The sequence below is a fragment of the Aedes aegypti genome, chromosome 1 (assembly GCF_002204515.2).
Source record: "Aedes aegypti strain LVP_AGWG chromosome 1, AaegL5.0 Primary Assembly, whole genome shotgun sequence".
Classification (NCBI taxonomy): Eukaryota; Metazoa; Arthropoda; class Insecta; order Diptera; family Culicidae; genus Aedes; species Aedes aegypti.
Window position 1 is genome coordinate 43673189 of NC_035107.1, and position 22068 is coordinate 43695256.

Below are 22068 nucleotides of genomic sequence, written 5' to 3' on the forward strand. Positions count from 1 at the left end.
TTCAAACTTTGGGAGGATGCTATTTGCCATAATCGAAATCGTTTAAGCATAGGGGAGCTAAAATTTCAAAATTTGAATCACTCTAATGCTCATGCTCATCAGTCAAACGAGCTTAACTGATGCTGATACAACTTTCTCCAAAAAACTGGAAATCCTAAATGGCGGCTCCGCTACTCGTAAGGGTATGAAATACGCGAGTACGAGCTGGAAAATGAAGTACCACAAGGTTCTATACTGTCAGCTTATGGTGACTTTAACGGATATATAAGACGCTGATTATCAGCTTGATTTTCTGCATCCGATGAGCCTAGATAGTTGTGTAGTGTCGGGTACCGATTGTTTTAATTGGATACGAATTACAATACGTCCCGTTCGGGTGGTGCAAATCCACCTCCGAGTCTTGGTGTGATGTGACTTTATGCTTACCGTGCCTATGAATGAATGGTTAAGGGGGTTTAAATAAAACCTAACCACAAACGGAGCCTGTGAAGTACCAGGGCGCCTTCTACAGTATTGTACCCTTCCTGCGTTACCCAAAGCATTTAGTCACCTTGTGTTCTTTTGAGATAATCAGCTGCCCATTTTTAGTCTCAAACCAGAGACTCAATTAGGGTGGGATTAAAAATTTGTTGTTAGATATCTTAAATTATCACCTATACGGTTTAGAACTATGCATACAACACAGTGTGCTCTGTGCTTTTTCGAAATTGGTGACTCTCAATAGATACAGATTTGTTTCCTTTTCACCACTGTCCTAATTTTTGCTAAAACTGCAATAAGTTTTAACATGTCTAGTTTGGGTGTTTGCATGGTTAGGATAGCCTAGATCAATCTTTACGAAATGGTTAAACCCTGATGAGTTCAAGAGCCATACTTTGTAAGTTTTACTTCTAGGTAACCTCTGTTTTACTTTTTCACGTTTTTACTTTTTATCACAACCGTTTCTACACTCAACTATGTAACCGTTTGGCAACAATTGTTGATTTTTGTTTTTATTATATAGGTTGAATGTCGGACTCTTCACGTTTATTGTGCATATACAGCATAAATACCACAGTAGTGATAGGGTACCGTGCCGCTGTAAATGTTTTCGTTCGCTACCAATAGACAATCATGGCGGAACGATAGGTATAAGAAGCGAGAAGGCATGTGGAAAGACAAAATAAGACGGAATGTGAGAAAACTTGAAACTCAGCAGCCATTGCCAAAATTAGGCAGCTATTTCAATCAGGACGTGCTAAAAACGTGGTTTAAATGTGCAGTGGTTTAGTGAAATACACTGAGGACCCCCCCCCCCTTTCAGCCCTTAGCAGGAGCTAACCGGGAACGGTTTTCGTGCCTGACCGCTAAGGATTTTCGCCGTCCTTCATTGGACGAATCCTCAGGCCATAGACCTTGATCGCCAAGGAGAATTTTCCCTCTCGACCGTCCAATGTGGCTAATTACGGCCATGAGGGAAGACACAGGTGTACCCCACCGTCCAGCAATGCCCGCTGGCCCGTCAACGGACCTGTGAGTACCCGTCCGTACATCGCCGCTTCGCCATTCCGGCGAGAGTTCCGGCTGCACAGCAGGATTGGTGTCGCTGTGTCTGCCATCCCGCTTAACATCAACAGAAGTCAGCGGCATGTACCGGTACAAAGTAGGATAAGTTACACTTAACAAATTTACACTTAATTGAAAATCACAGAATAACGCACACTTTCCACAATTTGGGAATTTTAATATATGTGCTAGAAAAGTGAAACTTCCCGTGTATTTTTTGTATTCGCGAAAAGCCCTTGTAGCTAGCCGGATTGCTGGAGTCTCTTGTGTCCTGAGTTGGCCTGGCACTGTTATATTTTTACGGTTAGTTTCAACTATGCAATTGGTGAGCTCGTTTTATGCTTCTGTTTTACATAAGTCATATATGTAAACACACATCCGTTTTACGAAAACGGTTTTAGTGTTAGATTATGAATTTATTGGAAAAGCATTGATTGATTCGTCACTTCAGGTGCAGATAAACAAACGTAACACTTGGAACAAATAACGATCAAAACCATAGTCGCAAGAGAGCAATTCCACCGAACATGACGATTTTTTTTTTAATTTAATTTTTGTATTTTTTGAATCGCCGTAAAATTTGCATACAGATTCTTTATGACCAAAAATGCCATTTTGCACCTTCAGACCGCCATTTTGAACCTCGCCTTATTTTTGAGAAGGGCGTATCGGAAAATGCATAGCAAATCTTTAAAAACTGTAACTCGAAAACGGTTTGTCCGATCGATTTGAGATCTTCTACAAAGTTGTAGAAAAATATGCACGGTAAAAAAAAGTTACAGATTATTTTTTATTTCAAAAACAAAATTTTAAAATCGATTTTCTCCAGAAACGCAGTTTCGATTTTTTTTTATTTTTGGATATGTTTTAGGGGACAACTTATGTGATTTATTGCACAATGTTTCAAAATGGAAGAATTTTGGACAAAAAAGTTATGATTTTTAAAAAAAATTACAGATTTCACATCACATAATAAACTTTCAGTAAAAAAAATTAAATCTTGCAGTAAATTATATTTCTTCAAACTATGGATTATCAAATTAACATTTTCGTGAAAAGTGCATACGCTCACATTATGTGTTCCAGAGCTAGTTTACAATTCTTCGGTCTCAATTTTGCAAAAGATGAAAATCATATTTGAACACCACTATGTAATTCAGTAAATCGATTAAACGACTCTCTTAATGTAGTCATCATTAACCTTTTTTGAATTGCCAGCCGCTTTCCGTCTCTCATTACAGAAACATAATCACATTGGCCAGGCATCACTCGGCTAGTTTCATCATCTTCGTAAAAGTTTACTACAATTTCTTTTGGTACATTACTTAGGGGTCATGCACAAATAACGTCACGCTCCGAGGGGGGGGGGGGAGTCAAGCCAAGTGTGACAAGCCTTACAAAATTTTCGAAGAACTCATACAAAAAACGTGACAAAAGGGGGGGGGGGGAGGGATTCGAAAAAGTCGAAATTTAGCGTGATAAAATTTGTGTACCATCCCTTAGCCCGAAAGATGTACGAGATTTACTTGTTCCTTCTAATGACTGATTAGCTTGTGTTGCCAAATACCTGGATGTATTAAATGTATCCATTATTTTCTGAACCGTCCATGACCTCGGCAATATTGAAAGTAGTTAGAGTTTTTCGTTCCTGGTGATACCGTCTTTAGAAAATTTATCTTTAATTTGTGCAATCATTTCATCGAACTCGTTGACCTTATCTCTGTCAATTTCATCAATTGTATTTAACTTGAATATTTCTCTTCTTATTTTTTTATTAACTTCTTCATATTTTCGCTTTACATAATTTATTGAATTCATTTTTTTTACGATCAATTGGAGAAGTGAAAATACTGGAAATTGATTTGTTAAAAATTTAAATATATACACTTTGTGAACATTCACCTATTTCAGAATCAGTCGTATTGACCGAGGTCATTGACGGTACAAAATAAAATTTTCCGGAATGGAGAAACACGAAATATGTTTGAAAAGGGCCTATTTTTCTCTTTTTATTTGAAAATTTTATATAAGTATGAGTATATCTCGAAAATGATGCAGCCTAGTAAAATTTGACTTAAGTACTCCAATGCATTTTCTGTACTATCAAATAAACACATAAAAAATATTGTTTTCCTTTATTTCGATTTTTTCAAAATTTGTAATATTTTATAAAATTATAACTTTTTCGTCCATTATTCTTCCATTGTGAAACATTATGCAATAAATCACATAAGTTGTCCCCTAAAACATGTCCAAAAATAATAAAAATCACAGATGCATTTTCATAGAAAATCGATTTAATTTTTTTTTATTAAAAAAATCTGTCATTATTTTTTACCGTGCATGTTTTTTTTTCCAAATAGTCCTAAACAATACCTACAAAAACCACAAAATATATCAAAAAATTAAAAACATCAATGTTGCGGTTTTTAATAACTATTAGTTTCAAATTTTCATTTGAAAATATCGTTTATATTTTTTACCGTGCACTCTATTTTCAATACTTAAGCATACATGTTTTGATCAAACAATAAACGATTTAGCTACGATTCGCTCAATCAAAATATTTTTTTTCTGGAATGGAGAAACACGAAATATGCTTGAAAAGGGACTATTTTTCTTTTTTTATTTGAAAATTTTATATAAATATGAGTATATCTCGAAATTGATGCAACCTAGAAAAAAATTATTTACGTACTTTTTGATTGCAATTTTTCTGTTCTTTCAAATAATCACATAAAAAATTATTGTTTTCCTCTATTTCGATTTTTTTCAAAATCTGTAATTTTTAAAAAAATCAAACTTTTTCGTCCATAATTCTTCCATTTTGAAACATTGTGCAATAAATCACATAAATTGTCCCCTAAAACATATCCAAAAATAAAAAAAATCAAAACTGCGTTTCTGGAGAAAATCGATTTTAAAATTTTGTTTTTGAAATCAAAAATAATCTCTAGCTTTTTTACCGTGCATATTTTTTTCCATATAGTCCTAAGCAATACCTACAACTTTGTAGAAGATCTCAAATCGATCGGACAAACCGTTTTCGAGTTACAGTTTTTTTTAAAGATTTGCTATGCATTTTCCGATACGCCCATCTCAAAAATAAGGCGAGGTTCAAAATGGTGGTCTGAAGGTGCAAAATGGCATTTTTGGTCATATAGAATCTGTATGCAAATTTTCAGGCGATTCAAAAAATACAAAAATTAAATTTAAAAAAAAATTCGTCATGTTCGGTGGAATTACTCTCCATTCAAATCTCCAGAAGCAGATGGGATTGATCCTGTTCTGCTCCAGAACGGATTTGAGTTTATCAAACATGTTTTTAAAAAAGCTACTTGCTGGTAGTTTTGCTACCGGGTATATTCCCAGATCCTGGAGTGATATTACTGTAAAGTAAAGTAATGTAAAGTATCCCAAAAGGAGGACGTGCCTCGTATGAAGAAGCGAAGAGAGTTTTTGACCAATCTGTCTGTCCTCTTTTCATCTGAAATGTCTGGATCGCATCATCGATCATAACATGCGTGATATTTATTAGGCCAACAAGCCTTTTTCAAGTGAATCTACATTCTTATCAATCTGGAAAGTCTACAGTAAGTTGTATACGATATCGACAAATCATTCGCTCAGAAGCAACCATGATTGGGTGTTTTCTTGGATATTGAGGGTGCCTTCGATAACGTGTCTTTTGATGCTATTCTGGAAATGATTACCGACAGAATTTACCAAATGCTTAAAAACCAACATTGCGTGAAGCAGCGATTCGAAAATTGAGTATTTGCGGATGCCCCCAAGGGGGAGTCTTGTCACCACTTTTGTGCCATCTCGTAGGCAGATACGCGATTGAGGCAACTTTATTATTGCGATTTTCCAAACTATGGAGCTTCGATAGTTGGTTTGTGCATAATCACCATATTCGGTCTGATTCAAAGTGCTCTTCAGGTAGTCAAGAATTGGTGTCGCCAATATGGCGTTTTGGTTAACCCGAATAAAACTTCTATTATTCTTTTTACGGAAAGACTGGATGTCTGGATTTTTCAAAAGAAGTCTATCAAACCATATAGTATGTTACATCGATGGCTGCCTTATTGAAGGTAGAGCTGGTGCTGGTGTATATTCTCGTGAGCTAAGGCTGAATCAGCTTTACACACTTGGTAGACACTGAACCGCAATCAACACTTCAGCAGTACGTAATGGGCAAAGTCATACATAATGTTCTGTTCAGATAGCCAGGCTGCTATCAAAGCTCTTGCTTTGACCAACTTAAATTGAGGAACTTAATTCGGTCAACTCTGTAAACCTTGCTTAGGCTGGCCATTCGCTGGAAAAGAATTGGCTGATGAGATAGCTCGCAATGGAGCATCGCATGACTTCATTGGCACTGAGAATGCTATTCCATTTTTGAAGTGCTGGGTAAAGCTTCAGATCAACTGCTGCTGACTCAACTATCACATTGCAATTACTTCAACGAACTGACCTACTTTTGTTTGTGATAGTTGTTTTTCCGATTATGAAATTGCGTGTTCTCGTATATAAAGCTTTGATAGTTCCATTCTTCATTGAAATGGTTCACTGAAGAGTTAATTGCAGACCCAATCATTACTCAAAAGGGCAAATAAGCCTCCATGAATAGTCAATACCATTTCCACTCATGCACTGAATGCCTCATTAGAATTTATGAAATTTCGCGTAATGAATCGAACCGTTTTAAGAACAGTAGATGCGGTTCCATCGAAATTTCCATCCTGCTACGTTAGGCTTCGGAATTGGGAGTATAATTGGATGCCGCCGCGTCCATCTCGCTGGAAAAGAGGATTTATTCATATAAATAGTGCACCCATATGGAATGGCTATTACTTTGAAGGTACGCCACGACTGTTTCCAGTGCAGTCCGCATAAAATTTGGTTCCCGGAATCTAGTTCCATTCAGCACCGCCAGTAAAGCCACAGACAGTTCTCCACAAAATCCCTTCTATGTTAACCACCACTGCACATTGGTCTCAAAGTCATATCTCGGTAGACATAAATAATGACCATCGAGTTAGGGAGATATCGAGTTATAGAACACAAAACCAGTTCAAATGCGATTTAAAAGATCATCAAGGTAGCCATGAACACCAACTTGTACTTTGGTTATCTAACTCGATATCAAGATACGGAATATCGAGTAAGTGAGATTTTGTCTGTATTCTGCTGTATTAAACCACAAGAACCATCCCGATTTCACATCACTGAGAAAATGTCCTAAATTCACGGAGAAACTTTCCCGAAGACACCATATATCTTAAACTGACAATTTAAACGCAAACTTTTTTGTCTTCTTAGATATGACTTTTGGACCAATGTGCACTGGAAAAAATGCACCACCAAGTTCCGTTTTTATTAATAGCACACCGAGAGGGCATCTAGTGGGCCCTGAGCACTGACCGTTATGTACCTATATGAATTATTTCGTTCGCAACTAAGTAACCGTTTCGCGGTCTAATCCTTCTCGCGGCCAAGAGGATGAGCTCTTGGATTGGGAACGTTCGCTTTCGCACTGAATCGGCGAGCGGTTGAAGATCGCGAAAATTTCCCTGAATCCAGTCGGTGTTGTTTATCCAAGCAAGCAAGCTTGGACGAGGCGCCCGACGACGGCGACGATGACTTCAAGGTAATTTTTCCGCCCACGCGAATCGCGGCGGTGATCCGCGTGTGTGGACGCAGATATATACAAAAGTACGAAGTCCGTCATCGAGATCGCTTCGGGGAAATTTATTTGCACATCTTGCGTTCTCGAAATGCTGATTTCGTTTTGATTTTTTTTTTTCGATGGAAGTAGGTAGTCGGGTGGCTCACCTTTGGGATTTTCTTTGCGAGAAATATGTGAGAATTTGCAAAAACAGTGTGATCTATTTGTTCTCGCAAAACAAAATTTGACGCAAGGAATTTGTGCATACATATTACGTTCTTCGATTAAAGAATTGATCAGCTGCATGCGGTGTAAACGTGTTTCCAAATTTCCAAGTATTTCAGCAGTTGTTTATCATTTCTGGAGAAATTTGTAGAGCAATCTTTGGATTATCTCCAATATATTTTCCAGGAAAATTTCCAGTGAAATCTTGGAAAACAATACAAATTTGCTGAATACTTTTGTGGTGGAATTTTTGTAGCAAGCCAATTAGGGAGTATGAAAAAGATTTTCAGATTATTTCACGAGTATCTCTGGGATTTTTTGAAGATTTCCTAAAGTGATTTTTATATAATTTCTGGAGGAACTCCCCGAAGAAATCCTACAAAAATCATAGATAAATTTATTAAATTATAAATTCAGAAAAAAGAAGAAAGTCCCTGTAAGGATTCCTGTAGAATGCTCAGGAAAAAATCATTGAGCAGTGTTTCAAGAATTTATAGAAGGCTATTTGAACGAATTTAATTAGATACTTTATTCAAGTTCATTTTTTTTGAGAAATTATAAATAAAATCTTGCATGAATTTAAGGATAATCCTTAGAAAATTTCCCAAAGAACCTTTCCTTCATATTTTGGAGGAATCCATGAAAAAAACTGATAATGTTTTGTAGGAATCCTGCAAAACTCAATAAAAACAATATAAATATTAGTAGTAGAACGCTAGTGACACTGTTGTTACAAAACTAATTTAACTAATTATTACATTTAATTGTTATTTTTCATTAAATGATCGATCCCACGCAACAGAGAATGTTTTGTTTTGGCCTGTGACACTTTCAGGCCCGGTACTCACGCTGTCACATCGCAGCAAACTAGATGTTGGTCACACGAACAGCAGCGACATTAGCATTCTTCGGTTAATACTTCTGCTATAAAAATTCATGGTAGAATCTCTGAAGTAATCATATCATGAAATACAATCCTTCGAAAAAAATATTGCTGGAGTGCTTTGCAATTTAGTTAATGGAACTTTATTGCAGTGTGCGTTTGAAATGCAAATATCAAATGCGGAAACACCAAATGCGGAAAGATTTTTCACAAGAAATGCGATGTCAATGATAAATTTTTCTTGCAAGGGCGGCTGTGATTTATTTAATCGTTGCTAGGTGTCCTTTGATTATTTTGTGTTACAGCATTTGGAGGGTATTTAGCAAGGGGTGGATCACTTCTGATGCATCTGTTAAATCGAAATGCATTTAAGGTGATTATAAAACGAAGCCACACCTCAAAATTTCAAGAGCACAAGACTTGAGAACCAAACAGCGCTCCACGTTGAAATTTTATCCCATTGGTCACCACCAGCAAGCAAGCAATTTGATTGATTTTCAACTCAAACTGTTGTCAGATTCTCCAGTCTTGTGCACTTGATAATTCAAAGTTTGGCTTCGTTTTATAATCACCTTAAATGCACACTCGATTGATTTGAAATTCATGGCTTGCTCACACGTTTCATTGTTGTACTTGTTGAAGTGTCAATCTCATTTTTCTACAAACTTCAGAAGAGCTACTCTACCTCACCCAAAAAATGGTCGATCGGGTTCTGTAGTGCCTGGAGGTACTGAAAACATTTTTCATTAGAGTATCGGATATCGACATTTGGGATCGTTCAAATATTACGTAACGCAACAGGGGGAGGGAGGGGGTCTTGCATGGTGTTACGGTCCATACAAAAATTTAAATTTTCTCACACAAAAGCTGTTACGTGGGAGTGGGAGGGGGTTCAAAATTGACAAATTTTGCGTTATGTAATATTTGAATGAACCCTTTGAGAAACAACTTCATCAAAAAGCGTTTTTGTTTTTTTGTGGAAATTAAGCTGAATACAAGGTGGACTCCTGCTTCGGGGAAGCTTGAAATCGTCATATTGTGAAAATGGACCATTGGCGTGCTCAAATAAAAAGAAAACCCATCCGAAATGATTAGTGGTTGCTTTATTTGTCAAAGCTGCTAATGCATAGATATCAAATCAAAAGCGTAGTTCTATTGCGCTCTGTTATAGAAGGAGTTCATCCAGAAGTAGCTTTTCACACGCTGTGGTACATTATTTATGACCTAAAGATCTGTTCATTTGCTGTTATTCATGGCCAATATTATGAAATTATTTCAGCAAATATATGTTCCGTATAAACGTTCAATAGCAACCTAAACATTTTTGTATTAGATAAGGAAAGATTTCTGGAAGCAATGTAAAAATAAGATGGATAAGGCTTTAACACATCTAATCTAGAGTTTAATGTTGAAAATAATAAAACAATCTATTTAGACAAATAATTTTCAAGGCTTTTCTTGGTCGTTCCAGCAGTTAAGGCACAGTATGTGGGTTTCTCAGGAAGGTGGTTCCGATGATTTTTTTGTCAAGCTATCATCCTCTAACTCATGAAGTACACTGTGTACTAACAAAACTTGATAATGATCGGACGCTATTCGCTCCAAGGATCCATGCCGTGGGCTCGAGAAAGCTTTGTATAACATTTTTGTTCAGTTTGAGTATCTGAAATAAAATATTAGTAAATAGTTTATTTTATTAGGAAGAATAGAACCTGAGACAGTGAAACTATGTTGATCCTTTCACAACAAACAATAACGCGTTGCTACAGCACGGCATGATAAAAAGGACCAGTGCTAAGCTGATGTGTATATCGAAAAAATGCATTTAATGCAATTTGATGTACATTTGATGTGCATTGAAAAAGTGATCCACCCCTTGGTATTTAGTCAACATTTGCATCTCAAATGCAAACAGCTATACTATCGTTTTCTACCATCAATACATTGTTCCTTTAACCGCATTATTTGCTGTAATATTTGAATTTATACAATTGATGAAAAATCTGTACAAAAATACATATTGATATATTCATCGCGTATTTTTACAGTCATTTTTTTGTCCAGTCTGACTGAAAACCGACCAAATAAAAAAAAAATAATAATGTAAAATGAAATCCTGTTGGGCTTCCAAGGAAGATTCCTCTTGTTTTTGACTGATGATGAAATAATAGGGATGTCTTATGATTAATATTTTGGGCATCTTGAAGGAATCCGTTGAAAAATCTTCAAAAACAAATGGAAGAACCTCTGAAGTAGAGGTAAAATCAGTAGGAGAACATGATTTATAAAGTGGTAATAACCTCAAGATAATTCCTGACCGTGTGTTGCTAGATTGTCAATTTAAGAGACTTAAAGATAAAAAAAATCAAGTTATTCTCAACGATAGTTGTACCGAACAGCAAAACAAATCTGTGTTGTCGTTGACAAAGGACCTGCTTGAAAACAGGTGGTTTTTATAGATCAGCTTATTATTACTTGAGGTAGGTAAACATGATGGTAAACAAGGGTGGCATCGGAGCCGAACTCATCAAAATGGACCCGGACAGGTTGACCGCTTGTCTGCATTGGCTGATAATCAGAATATGGGAAACAAAACAGCTATCGGAGGAGTGGAAGCAAGGCGTTATATGCCCTATCTACAAAAAGGGCGCCGCCTACAAAGTGCTATCCCAGATTCTCTAACGTCGTCAATCACCTATTGCAAACGAGTTCATGGGAAGTTATCAAGTAGGTTTCATCAACGGCCGCTCGACAACGGACCAGATCTTTTCCGTGCAGCAAATCCTACAGAAATGCCGTGAGTACCAGGTCCTTACGCACCATTTGTTCATCAATTTCAAGACGGCTTACGACAGTATTGACCGTGTAGAGCTATGGAAGATCATGGACGAGAACAACTTTCCCGGGAAGCTCACAAGATTGATTAGAGCAACGATGGACGGTGTGCAAAACTGCGTGAAGATCTCGGGCGATCACTCCAGTTCGATCGAGTCTCGGCGGGGAGAGACGGACTTATCAGTCGAGGCACGATTTTCACAAGATCCGGACAATTTGTTTGCTTCGCGGACTACATGGATATTATTTGGAGAAAATTTGAAACGGTGGCAGATTTTTTCACCCGCCTTAAACGCAAAACAACAAGAGTCGGGGTAATGGTAAATGCGTCTAAAACAAAGTACATGCTGGTAGGCGGAACTGAACGCGACTGGGTCCGCCTAGGAAGCAGTGTCACGATAGACGGGGATATCTTCGAGGTGGTGGACGAGTTCGCCTACCCCGGATCCTTGCTGACGGCTGACAACATTTTACCGGTAGTCATCTACGGCATGAGACGTGGACTATGCTCGAGGAGTACTTGCAATTTTTTGGGGTTTTCGAACGCCGAGTTCTTCGACGGCGTGTAAGAAGACGGCATGTGGTGGCAAAGGATGAACCACGAGCTCGCTCAACTCTACGGTAAACCCAGTATCCTGAAGGTAGCTAAAGCTGGAAGGATACGCTGAGCAGGGCATGTTGTAAGAATACCGGACAACAGCCCTGTAAAGATGATGTTCGCTACGAATCCGGTCCGAACAAGAAGGCGTGGGGTGCAGCAAGCTAGGTGGATTGATCAGGTGCACGTGTAGAGCGTGGGTCGCAATCGAGGATGGAGAGAAGCGGCCATCAACCGAGTAAATTGGCGAACTGTTGTTGGCGATATTTTATCAAGCTAATCGATGTAAAACCAAATAAATAAATAATAGGTAAAACAATGATAGATTAAGTCATGTGACGCCCATAAAAGCTACATAATAACAACTAGTTTCAACATGGTTTCAATATAAAAGCGACAATAAAATGGTTGGAGTAATCGAATCTTTGAATGTTAAAGAGTTTTCTCCGGGTTTCGGTCTAATGGCTTATTCGGCCAAATGTCTCATTGTTTTTTCGGCATAACAGTACAAATGACCGATTGTGTTACTTTTCACCGAATGTCGTTTCCCCGAACACTACTTTCGCGAATGACCTTTTCTTCGAATGACCCAATTTCCTGAAATGTGATACAGTTAGAATATTGCAAGACTTGCACTTCGTAAGAGAATTCAATGTTTTTGTGAGCTTTATTAATTGTTTCTAAAGTTTGGGGTAAGATGTGTTTTTTAACTATACTGAAAACATCGTCAATGTAGCTCCACCAGATTTAAGGGAGCTGGTTTTTTATCTTCTAATCGATTCTGCTCTGTTTTCGCAATGACAATCATAAGAAGAAGATATTGGATCATTCTCGACCAAACAATAAGATATAAAAGATATACAGTATCGGCCATATAAAATGCACCAAACCCATTTTCCCATACTAAATGGTCACCTTCAGATAGCTATATCTCCGCTGTTTCCCAACCGATTCTTCTCATTTTTTCTGTGACGAACTACAAATTATTTCAATATTTAATAACTATTGAAAAAGTTGTTCGAAAAATATTGGTTTAAAAGTTACAGATAGGTTGAATTTTGACATAAAAAATGCACCAAGACGAAAAGTAATGTATCAGACAAACTATGCGTCGTATACTTTCGGAGTCTTCAGCGCAATTGGCCCTTATCACGCAATGAACAAATGCGCTGAAGACACCAAGATGCTACGACGCTTAGTTTTTTCGCTACATCACTTTGCGTCTTGGTGCATTTTTTATGTCAAAATTCAACATATCTTTAACTTTTGAATCTATAGTTTTCACACAACTTTTACAATAGTTTCTGAAAATTGAGGAAATTTGTAGTTCGTTACAGAAAAAATGAAAAGAATCGGTTGGGAAACAGCGGAGATATAGCTATCTGAAGGTGACCATTTAGTATGGGAAAACGGCTTTGGTGCATTTTATATGTCCGATACTGTAATTAGATAAGCGTCAATAAAATAAGGAAGGGTGCATATCATATGCACGGGTCATACATCACCCTGAAATGAATAGGGTAGGTATACCAGTTATGGCCATAGTGGTTCCCTATTTCGCCATATGGAATAAATTGAATGCCTCCACATTTTGAAAAGTTTTGTGTGTTTTAGCAGTAAGATATAGGGTATATCTTGATGTTAAAACATTCGAAAAGATTTAAAATGTTAAAGTTATCAAAATTTCACATATGGCCAAATAGGGCCATAACTGGTACACTTTCCCTATACTTAGTTATGACAATTATGAGTGCCAAAAACATTTCGGGGAAATGGGCTATGCAAGGAACTGGTATTTGGGGAAACGAAATTCGGGTAAATGTGACACAATCCAAATGACCATATGAAGCCTGTTTACCCTAATGACCCATTAGTTCAAATTCTGCTTCATAACTTAACACTTCAGTCGTCGCGCTGTTGTATTTTGTACAACACTGGTGAAAAAACCTCGCTTTTCGTACACAGCAGCGGCGTGGTGGTTCTGACGGTTGCATACCGCGCGACGACTGGAAGGTTAAAAGTTTTTATTTATTTATTTATTTATTTATTTATTCTTCATCTTCAGTTTGAAAACTGCACAGACTGATACTTACAAGCTAATGTACTACATGTAACAAAACGGCTCACTATTTTAAAATCAATTACAATTACAATACAACAGAACAGGTACAAAACATGTGAACGTAAGAATAACATAATTTATAAGAGGTACATCATCGTGACGACAACTGGATGTAAATACAAGTATCATTCTTCTTCTTCTTTCTGGCGTTACGTCCCCACTGGGACAGAGCCTGCTTCTCAGCGTAGTGTTCTTATGAGAACTTCCACAGTTATTAACTGAGAGCTTACTATGTCAATGGCCATTTTTGCATGCGTATATCGTGTGGCAGGTACGATGATACTTTATGCCCTGGGAAGTCGAGAAAATTTCCAACCCGAAAAGATCCTCGACCGATGGAATTCGAACCCACGACCCTCAGCTTGGTCTTGCTGAATAGCTGCGCGTTTACCGCTACGGCTATCTGGGCCCCTCAATTTCATTATAACATTCAAATTAAAAACTACATTCAACAATCATCATACATAGTTTATAACTTTACACTGGCCTCCATGTTACCTGGGTCGTTCAAAAAATTCGTGATACATTACTTCAACAGGCCATGTATTAGCTTGCAAGGCGGGTTCCTTGTATCTTTCATGCAACACGACTTTGAAAGACGCGTAATCGACTAAACTATTAACCCGTATAGGCCTGAGTGAAAGCAAAAATTCTAAAACCCTCACCGCTTAGCGAATTCTTAATGGATTCAAATGATTTTTTGTCAGTATACTGGCACACATATCTACTTTCTAGAAGTGGACAGAGGAACGCGGAAATATTCCTTTGGCCGGAGTTATTCCGGTGGATCACTGGGTCAGGTCGGGTGAGAAGGGTACTGTGCGTTTGTGCCCCTCAATGTAGGCAAATTTCAAGTCACAGATAATTTCCGGAATCGGCTATAATGTGGCCACTGCATGACGGAATTTTAAGAAAATTACATTAGTGTAAATTTTTTGAGAAACGATTAAATTGGATAACTATGAGTTTTGCATTTGATTAATCCTATAAATGAGCATTTTCGAGTCCCGGGACGCCTCAAACTTATGATAAAGTAGCCAATTTGTATCTGAACATCTGTGCCAAGATCATGGGAACGCAGTTTAGTGCAAACTTACGTTTGATTTCTACTTTTCGAGAATTGAAACGGTTTAGTATCCAACAAATCTACAGCCTGTTCTTCCGGGCATTACGTCCGAATGGCCACATCCGGTATATTTTAAACGGTGCAAAACTCTTCATTTATAATGTTGAATATCAGATCTTAATTATTTTAGCAAATTAAAATGATTGTCATTGCAAATAAATAAAGGCATCTTGGCGTGTCCCAAAAAATAGCCCTTTTTTACCCGACTTGACCCAGTAACCCACCGGAATTATTCCGATCACAGAAATATTTCCGAGTTTCTCTGCCAAAAAATCATTTGAATCCGTTAAGAATTCGCTGAGCGGTGAGGGTTTCAGTATTTTTGCTTTCACTCAGGCCTATATGGGTTAACTGTCCATTTCGGTACTAGCTTACGAATTTCAATTAAACAATTTGCATCCGTTCCTAGCGATTTTGATACCAAGTCAGCTATCTCCTTTTCGGTCACTTGTCCATCGATATTTGTAATGAATAGCTGAAACAATCTCACGCATTTCATTACCAGGTTTATGAACTTTAGGAAGTCCTTCAATTCTTGATAATGAAGGGTTAGCTTTCACTTAAATTTTACTTCAATTTACTAGTCCCTGAACATCGGATTGACACAAGACATTTCTTAAATCGTTTCTACTTGTCTTTTTTTTTGTCTATAAACAACTTCTACCTTATGAATACTTTCGGTAGCAGTTACTCCGTAAAATGTAATAGAAATCCACCTGTCGTCAAACATGTGGGCTTTGAGGACGTGCAGTAAGTGTCATTGGTTGTGGGATTGATTCCTGTTTCAGCCATAAAAGTGTATTTTTTGTTGTGTGCGTTTGATAAATTGGGTCCTAAAATGTTAAATGTATTCTCCAAAACTCATTCATACAGTCTCAAGTCAGAAACGCAAACAAACTTACTTTATCGATCCTACGTGTTTCGCAGACGAAATTCCACACGTTCCGCTCTTACCCAACTAGATTTTTCACTTTTAGAACGTTTAATTCCGGAATTACAAAACGGCGTAAGTAAGAATTTCAACTTTCGCAGCCCAACCGCTCCGTCATATGGAGAGACAAAGTGACTTAACCACGAATCAAAACAAAACACTACTTGAGCCGATTTTACACTGGTACAAAAACGTCGTAAGTAACTGAATGAAACGGATTATTATATTGTTATACTTTTTTTTTGTGGGAACAATAGAAACTACCTTAGGGGCCCAGATAGCCGTAGCGGTGAACGCGCAGCTATTCAGCAAGACCAAGCTGAGGGTCGTGGGTTCGAATCCCACCGGTCGAGGATCTTTTCGGGTTGGAAAGTTTCTCGACTTCCCAGGGCATAGAATATTTTCGTACCTGCCACACGATATACGCATGCAAAAATGGTCATTGGCACAGTAAGCTCTCAGTTAATAACTGTGGAAGTGCTGATAAGAACACTAAGCTGAGAAGCAGGCTCTGTCCCAGTGGGGACGTAACGCCAGAAAGAAGAAGAATAGAAACTACCTAGTTTTTTTTAACGCGAGCTGATTGTATACAACATTTAAGCGAAGTACACGGCGAAAAAATGTTAAAAAGGTGATTCATTTTAAAACAATTTTAGAGGGCAGGTTATAATTCTTCTTAATTAATTTTCTCAAAACCGTATGAAAGTTACTTATACGTCGATTCGAAAAAGTAATCGAGACTTGTAACATTCGCTGATACATTCTCATTCCGGTCAAGAAACAGCTGTCTTATACAGCTGGCACGCCCTATATTAGCCGCACAATAGCCGTATAAGGCTAAAAAGATGAATTAACGGGCTAGTGGTTACTTGGAGTCATGAGTCGATGTTCCATTACTCGATATCGATTCATGGAACCACACTAAAAACTATATTTCATAATTACTATGATGGTCCCCTCAAACAGCTTACCATAGCATTGCTGTTCCATGACTCGATATTTCCATGAGTCGATGGTCCCTTCAATATCGACTCATGGAGGGTTGACTGTATAAGAGTTGAGGAGATAGTCGGTGTTTATCAATTGCTGGTCTTCTAAGCGTTCCGTAATTTGGGGTGTAGTTGATTAGTGGGGGTAAGTTGATCATTCTCGTACCCACATGTATAAACTACCAAGAGAGCTTTGATTATAACAACTTCTGTCATATCGCATCACCTGACAGCTGCTCTTGATGTTTCTAAATTCGGTGCGCCGTTCAAGATAGTTATACCATGGAAAAAAACAGATGATTAAGAAAATGTTCGAAGAACTGTGGAAAGGTTCTACTCCAAACCTTCGACTATTGCCAAGGCTATATAAAGACACCATTTACATAAACCGTTTCATATATTCCAAACCCAGTTTTAAGTTTGCTTTGAGGATAAAAATTCGTTTTCAGAGACAAAAAAGTTCTTCTAGAGAGCGAGTTGCTAATTTCAAAGAAAATTGCATACCTTTAGGTGTTTAATGCGGTGTATTCTGTAATTCACAACATTCAATTCTGAAATTGACCGATTTTTCAACAAGTTGTAAGATTGTTTAGGCTTGATTTCAGTATTCATAGTATTCATAGTATTCATGGGGTGTTCCTACGTTGAAGGTATCTTCCTAAAATGAAGAAGAAACTGAAAAATTGATTTATCGCGAAACATTACTAAAGCACCTATGTACAAATGAAAGATTCTCTCCTCTCTCGCTCTCTTTCGATTATAACATAGGAATACTACAGATTTTGGGAAGTTTTTCACTACAGATCGGAAGGTAATTTCCTTGACTAACATTTCATACAAAAAACGCAACAGAAGAGGTTAATGTGACTCAGTTATTGATCAAAGAGAAAGTAAACAAAGAGAGCCTCTCATTTGTACATAGGTCCTTTAGTAATGTTTCGCGAGATTTAATCACCTGGAGGCCATCTCTCTCCGCTGCAATTTTTTCATGTTTTTGACTGAATAACAGCACGCAGGACAACCTTGGTAACGGCAGGGTGGCTAGCAACGAAAGCCTCGAAACTGCCATTAACAAACTGTGTGACGTCACGCACCGTCATGTTGCAAATGATTGCTGTGTGAAATTAAAAGCAGTACACTAACACATGCAAACGATTGTGTATTATACAGAACCATCTCCTCACCTCTTTTAAAGAACATTAACTTGGAGTGTAGTTAATCAGGAGAGTTTAGAGTTTAAAATTTTATATTAACGATATATCTGTGAAAAACACTACGAAAAACCTTGTGTTTACAAAAGTTATTATCTGTATCCAAAAGAAGAAAGTTTGAACTTCAAGCTTCTATGGAACTAGCTTTGCCATTTTGCATAGAATGGAGATTTTTAAGGTGAAAGTGTACTAACATTGACCTAAATCTGTTTATAACCTTTGAACGGTTAGAGATAGAGAGTTTTCGTGTTCAATAAAAATGTTTTTTTTATCCCACTTTAAGGTGGGTTGATTCATCTAACTCATAATACCAAAAGAAGCGCCTTCCAATATCAAAAAATTCATCAAAGACACATAGCATCTTCTTCTTCTTCTTCCTCCTCCTTTCGTAACGTCCCAACTGAGACACAGTCTGCTTTTCAGCTTAGTGTTCTTATGAGCACTTCCACAGTTATTAGCTGAGAGCTCGCTTTGCCGATTGATCATTGGATTGATTGGATTGGATAGGAAGTCGAGAAAATTTCGAAAACATCGTCAACTATTGGGAATTTGAACCCACGGCCCTCAGCTTGGTATTGCTGAATAGCTGCTCGTTTACCGCTAGGGCTATTTGGGTCCCACAAATACCAAACATCTAGAACATATATTTTTTTTATCTATATTAACGAGATTTTTTGCCCTGGGCTAGTTCATCTTGGGACCAACGGCTTTACTTCCCTTCCGAAGGAAGTCGTCACTATAACTTTTTACGTCATAAGTGACTATGTCGGGGATGGGATTCGATCCCAAGTCCTCGGCGTGAGAGGCGAGTGTTCTAACCACTACACCAGGTCCGTCCCCCACCTAGAACATATAGTTTTAAAGTTATTCTACTTTGATCGTGAAATCAATGAAATACAAGTCATCAATACAGCACTGTTTTGTAGGAGCTGTATTTTTTTAATTTGAAAATAGTAAAATAAATCGGGTAAAAATGTTTGGCCGTTTTAAATGATAGTTTAGATAAATTTTGGAAAAAATCAAGTTTGAGAAGTGGCTAATTTCGACAAATTATTTTAATTCTAAGAGAAACCTGATCTCTGATGAGAAACCCTGAACAGTCTATAGAAGTAGCCACAAAAAATTCTATAATTAATTTCTGGTGAACTTTTGAATACATCCCTGAAGGAGTTCTCGTAGAAATGGCTGAATTAATTTTCTGTAAAGATTTACAGTGAGGATATTGAAGTAAATTGTAAGAATTTGGCAAACATGTTCAAATTTGGGATTCCCTCAATCAATCCACAGGGTAGTTTTTGAAACAAACAATAAATATTTCAACCTTGAAACTGATCAGTCTAACTTATTGTATTAAAATAGGTTTTAGCTCTAAAATCATTTCTGGTGGATGTACATGAGCATATGAGTAACACTTTTGTATTCATTATCCTTAAGTTTGTTGAAATCGATAACTTATAAAAACAATCATGATAAACTATAAAATATGATCAATTTAATTGGCAAACTTTTAGTTTACCCAGCGCAAGCCTCAAAGTTACACTCAATACAATTGCGTGCTGCTTTTGCGATTATGTTGCTGCATTACTCTTGTGAACTTTTCATTAAAATGCTAGGGCTTGAAAAGCAATTGAAATTAGATTCAAAAGGATTACTGTGGAGTATCTAATGAAATGTTTGAGGGATCAGCAGAGCCGTACAAACCATTCAGGCATTGCTTCTTGATTTTGATTCAAAGTTGAATTACCCAGACCTCACGAGAGGCAGGCTCGGATTTGGGGGGTGTCGAGGAGGCAAATGCCCCCGAGAAGTTAAAAAAGTGAAAAACTATCCATTGAATTATTTGCATTAATGATTTAAAATTTAAAATACAATTCTGATACCATTTCTAACAGAGCCTGGCTGAATATCACGATAATAGAAATAATAATAAAAATAATAATTGTTTGAGCTATTGATCTGCCTTTAGATATTCCTTAAAATGTTCCTCAGGTATAAATTTCATGATCAGGAGTTTGTGAGAGTCAACCATATTGCTTACTGAGATTATGTTTAGTCTTTTATTTTGTATCGACAACATTTGTTCATACTCAATATTTTAACTTTGTCTATTCTTTTTTTTTTGAAAATGATACGATTGGTTCATTGAAAATCATTGAAGAAAATTTTGGAGGGCCTAACGATAATGTTTGGAACTTTCAAAAAAAAAAAACTTAAATTGAAGAATCCGAAATTGTAATAATTAGCATTGAAAGGTTAAAATATCAAGTTGGTATAGCAGCTTAAAACCGGATATGAGAAGGGGCTTTTAGCTCATCGCGGGCCGCACAAAATGAAGTCAAGAGCCAAATGTGTCCCGCTAGCCCTACGTAAGGCAGACTTGCTGTAACTGTAACCATCATTTGACACGTCACATAAAACATTCGTGATACAGAAAAACTTTAAGAATTTTTGAATATCTTAAATGGGATAATTTTCTTGATGAAATTACAAGCAATCGCAACATCTGCATATTGTAGAAGTTTACTCCAGACCCGACTCCAGACGGACATCAGGTGGCCAAATTTAGTGGCCAACAATATGACACTTTGGATAAACATATCGCACGTGGAAAATGCCATAAAATACAAATGAGCTCAACATGTGATTTTTAATGACAAAATTTAAAAGCAGATTGCACATCAGTTGAAAAAAAAAACAGTTGTTTATACAATATAACTGTTATATTGTTTCCGTTCAGATTGCAATCAGAGATGACAATGGAACACAAATGCACTCATAACCTTCCCACTGGGATGTTATCATTTTGATTGTTAATCTTCGCTCTTTTCGGTTGCATCATCATCATCATCGTCATCATCAGTTGGCAGCGCGAATCCTATTAGGTGAGCAGATTTTCCACACGGCACGTTTCTTCATCGCAACTGTTTAAAATTAATCCACCTGATGCACCCTGAACTCGCAGAAAGAAAATTCCGCTCGTTAAAAAATCACAATTATTGCACCCCACTCTCTGTCTCTCCCTATGCATATACACAATATAAAAATGTTCTATTTATAGAGAGGAAAAACTATTCACTTGATCGTCGAGCGTGTGGCCCCGCCAAGAAGATTAACTCGCGCACTCTGTTCCGAATGGTGTTTTGGAGCAAAAATTTTCATTCACACGCGATCGACTTCGATTCGAGCTGAGTCAAATCTTGAACTTGAGATTTCCACCAAACGGGAAAGCTGGATATCGCCACCGGACGAACACTTCCAAAAATAGACCACTGACGACTTGTTCCGAGCATTCTTCGATCCCATCCATCAAGGTCCACTGCGCACTTTATGGCCCCCGTGAACGAACTTTTGGACCTTGTCCAAAGAATGTCTCCTCCTACAAAAACCACCCACACTTACCGTGTTATCAGGTAACTGGAAGGTACGATCCCTGGGGGGTCGATCGTCACTCCACTCAATCACTTCACAGCTGCTGGGAAGAAAATGGAATTCTGGAATCACGTTTCACCTTCAAACAATCAAATGCACGCGCGCGTTGGTCTTAACTACTCGAAAGAGCGACTAACACTCGATCTTCTTCCTCTTAGCTGCTCTTAGCTACTGAACCGACTGACCACCTTGCTCTTGCTTCTATTAGTGCTCTCTCTTGTGGCTACCAGGCCAGACACAAACGGATTCTATCGCAGTACTGAATCGCCGGATCGGGCCGCGCGATTTGTTGCCCCCAGTTGGTTCAGACCATCCGTTATTTTTTTTTACGAAATCCAAATCCAAATCGCAACTATCGCGACGAGCACTAATACACATGGCAGCATTCGGCGTGCGATCACGGAATTTTCTTCTGCATTGGCCGGGAGCAACCGCCCACACGCCCTTCTGGCAGACTGTGGTGGAATCCCGACCAAAAGTAATGTTCAGTCCGAGTTGCAATC

The 22068-nt window shown here is 37.7% G+C and overlaps 1 protein-coding gene across 7 annotated transcripts in view; it reads right to left on the minus strand.

Moving 5' to 3' along the window:
- The window catches only part of LOC5573031, a 44001-nt gene extending 22161 nt beyond the window's left edge, over nt 1-21840 (minus strand). For 2 of the 7 annotated variants that reach the window (XM_001654308.2, XM_001654310.2), the window contains exon 1: nt 21536-21840. The gene's annotated coding sequence lies outside the window, so the exon portion shown is untranslated. Of the gene's footprint in view, nt 1-6972; nt 7114-21212; nt 21266-21535 lie in introns of those variants that run through there. The other 5 variants (XM_001654311.2, XM_021838651.1, XM_021838616.1 and 2 more) reach the window with 5 other exon arrangements.
- Between the last annotated feature and the right edge of the window lie 228 nt (nt 21841-22068).